We start from the raw sequence: 4,194 nt of genomic DNA, 5'->3' as shown, positions 1-4,194 counted from the left end.
CAAAGGGAGACTTTAATGCTAGGCGTTTAGGACTTAGCACGTTAAGTCTGAGAAATGCCAACGACGGGTGAATGGAAACGTTGGTGGATCCCCTGTCGTTTTAATTTGATCAGCGGGTGGTTTGGTGAGGAAAGATTAACCTATCAGAGGATTAGATCTCATCTCACAAAAGTAACTCATAAGAGTTAGAGAATTAGAATAAGAAAAGACATTCTGACCTTCAGAGTTGGAATGTAGATTTCTTATTTGTCAATTCCACAATGACTGGGTTATACCTAAGAATACCCATGTGGTATTCTTCCGGGAACTTCCCGATGCATTGGTTTATCCACCCCCAGCTTCTCTCTTGGAACTGGGTTTGACTTTGTTATCCGACCGGGTTATCCTTAAGAATATTAGCGTAATATCCTCCAGAAACTTCCCGTCACATAATTCGTCCACTCCCAGTTTCCTCTGCGGAACTGGTTCGGATATTATTCTCAGTTACTTGACCGGGTTATCCTTAAAAATATTAGTGTAATATTCTCCAGGAACTTCCCGTCAAAAGTGGGAAACAGTTTAGACTCATATACCTATTGGAGTATGTAGAGAGCAGTTTAACCTCATGCACCTGTTGGAGGATTGAGAAGCAGTTTATACTCGTATACTCTTCGGAGTATTGAGAAACAGTTTATACTCGTGTACTCTTTGGAGTCTTGAGAAGCAGTTTATACTCGTATACTCTGTCGGAGTGTTGAGAAGCAGTTTATACTCTTATATTTATCGGAGTCTTGCCGTTCTCAATTGGCTTACCCTAGCGTTATAACGCCGGCTTCAACCAAGGTTTGGATGCTATTCTTTAAAGTAAAGCAAGCCTTGGTGAGATGAAGAATCCTCCTGTGGTACGCGCAGTACGTTGGATCCGCAGAATCGTCAGCTTCCTCCTGATTCATGATGGGCGGGAGCTTGATTTTGTTGTTTTCGAGAAGAGACTCGAAGATGGCGGGAATGTCTTCGTCCTTGAAGGAATATTCATTTTGGAGCCTTGGATCCGAATTTTCCTGTTGTCTTTGGAACTGTTGTTGTGACGTTTGATTATCGTCAACAACTGTTGCAGGTGTGTCCCCTTCATCATGAGGTACGAGACTCGAATTCAGAGGGCTAACCACCGGTTGGCTTCTTTCGGCCTTCCTCCTTCTGAGGAAGCGTTCGGCCTGTTCTCCGCGCATCTTCAATTCTCTCCAGGTACTGAACGGCTCTATTCCCATAACGTCCAAGATGTTAATGGACAAATTGTTATGACAAGTCTGCAAGATGAATTCCTCCGTGACGGGATCCTTGCAATTCATTGCCTGATTGCGGAAGCGTTTGACAAAGGTGTCCACCGTCTCTCCGTCTTTTTGTTTCATATCGAAGAGTGTCCTGACCGACACTTCGGTGTCATCATCGAAGAAATGAGCGAGGAACATGCTCTCCAGGTCCTCCCAGCTGTTGATGCTTCCGGGCTTGAGACGGCGGTACCAATCGAAGGCGGGCCCGCGAAGGGTGCCAACGAATGACCGAACCATCAAAGGCTCGTTGCCAGAGATCACCCCCAAGTGGGACTTGAAGTAGATCAGATGTTGAGTGGGCGAGCCCTTTCCGTTGAACGGCGTGAAGTTGATCAGGTTGAACTTCGCCGGATACGGGATCGAATCCCACTCCTTCGGGTAAGGACACAGAATGCCGGTCTTCTTCACCTCTCGAGCAGACATCAAGGCGTCAATTTTTCTTTCGAGATCCTTCATCTTTTCGGTCTCGTTTGTATCCTGTTTTGGATAATTTTCGAGAGGAATAATACAACCACCCCCAGTGTTGTCATCACTGGTGGGTCCACCCCCAGCGTTGTTATTTTTAGTGGGGCCACCCTCAGTATTCTTGGGCGGTGCGTCGGCCATGACGATTTCGTCCACTTCCGGATTGCTATTAACTGCGGCGTTCTGGGTGCGACGGCTGGATTCAACTAGCTGATTTGACAATGCTCGGATTTGTTGGACGTGCATTTGTCTCATCTCTTGCATAGCCATTTCCATTTCGAACTTGAAGATTTCCTTCTGCTTAGCCAGGGCCTCTTCAATGATTTTGGCTATCTGCTCGGTGTTGACCATGAACACTTCTTGAGCTTGCCCTATGCTAGACGTTGTATCGTCAGAAGCAAGAGCGGAATGAGAATCTGAGAGTTCATCATCGGAATGGACTCCTTCATGGACATGGTCGTTGTTATATCCGACGGCTTCTAGCTGAAGCTGAGCTGTTCCCGAATTGACCCTGCTTCCTGGAGAGGAATTAGGGTCGGAATCACTTGAAATGATTGGGGATTTTCCCTTGTTGACCATGTTGATGGTAACTTCTAGGGGTTCATCCTCTCGAGCAATCGATCCTCTTTGGTAGGAACGCCTTGATTTGGGCTTTGTCGTTCCATCGGAGATTCTCTCGGATATCGAGACCCTCTGTGGAGCGGTCTTGGGGCAGCTACAGGCTGATAATCCTGCCCTGATAAATTTGGTACACGGACAGTGAGAATCCGCTTCCCGGGTGTTTCTCTTTCGAGATTCATTCGCACCCCCAGCCTGATAGTACAACTCACTGACGTTGCAGTCGGAGTAACCTATCGGCTGCTCACATGGGTTCTCAGGTATAACCCGTTCGTCTGTCCGACGTGTTTTCTTCTGAGTAAACATTGCCTTGTTGGCCCCTGCAAGAGTCGCACGTTTGGAATAACACCATTGTGAGGGTGAAACCTTAACGGGCTCTTGGTCTTTTGCACGCACTGCCAAGCTGGCCGTTGCAGGAATCCGTTTGTTAGGAGGTCGCGTACGACCCCCAGTCCGGGTGTTGGCTTGCAGCTCGTTCAATGATCTCCAGCTCTCCTTATCAAGCGCTTTTCCTCGATTCTCGGGTAGAGTGCCGATACGATCCTCCAGAGGAATCCTAAGCTTGGTGAAATCCCCGCTGCGGTGGGGATTCATCGGAGGTTCGGGATCTGAAGTTGACGAGGGCCTGAGAGCAACGTCGCCTGCTTTTGCCTGAGGCGTTGATTTGGCCTTTGGCACCCAAACTCGTTTGGATCTCGGCGATCTCTTAACTGCCTCTTCCTTTTGCATTTCTCGTGCTTTTTGCACCAGGGCTCGGGCATGCGCACACAAGGCGCGGCGCTTCTGGATTCGCTCCTCGAGAGTAGAACGGGTTCTTTTGACATGAACCCATTTGTTCGTTTCTGCTTTGGAGGAGGGGCTGGTTGTTTGTCATTGTTGCTCTTGGCGATGTCTGGACTTGAGATCCTCATTGTAGCGGATTAGCTGACGAGCAAGGCTTTGACGCTGTCTTTGTCGGGCTCTCTTTGACAATGTTGGAGCGTCTTCAGTAGCCATCTCCTCGGCGGAGGAGGAGTCCGGATCTGCGATCTCGACCACGTTGGACGATGCGGGGACGTCACGTGGTGCAAGTGCAGCGGAGACAACGGGGTCTTGGATTTTCGAGCTGAAGGACCTGCAAACATTTATGAAAGAGGTTACCTTCCTGCGCCTATTCGGAGAGGCGGATCTGGAGGAGGAGGAAGAGAGGCCTTCTTCGAACTTTTGCTGATCGAACTCGCATTCGATCTCTTCATTCACCCGGATCTTGAATGTCGGTTGCGTCACGACGGCGTCGGTAGCGATACCGTTGGCTCCCACTGTGGTCGCCAGCTTGTTTACGGAAAAAGTTGTTGTATTCATTGCTGCATTCATTACAACTTCAATCGTTACAATGAAACAAAAAGATAGCCTTTTTATAAGACCCTTACACAATGAAAACAAAAAAAATACAACTCTTTTCAAACAAACGCAAGATCCGTTTATCGTCTCTTTCTTGCGTGGGTCTTTGGCCTGTGACGGGGACGTTGATATCCGTGGACCACCGGGCAATCAGATCTGCTCAAGCGTCTATCTCGGCTAAAGCGAGATATGAGCTCTTCTTAGTATTAACGCCAAGGGCTAATACTAAGGATCGGACGGGTGATGAAGGCTCTGATGTAGACCTCTCCTCTCCTTGTTGAAGCGCACGACCACTCTTTACTGCAGCAGGGCTTCGCCAAGGCTCTCCAAAAATTCTCCTCTCAAAACAAAGGCCCTAGGGGGTATTTATAGGTGCTAGGGGACCTCTAGGGGGCCTAGACACCCCTGGGTGTCTCGGCCA

Source organism: Asparagus officinalis, chromosome 10, assembly GCF_001876935.1.
Source record: "Asparagus officinalis chromosome 10, Aspof.V1, whole genome shotgun sequence".
NCBI classification, from domain to species: domain Eukaryota; kingdom Viridiplantae; phylum Streptophyta; class Magnoliopsida; order Asparagales; family Asparagaceae; genus Asparagus; species Asparagus officinalis.
This window is presented reverse-complemented; position numbering follows the sequence as displayed.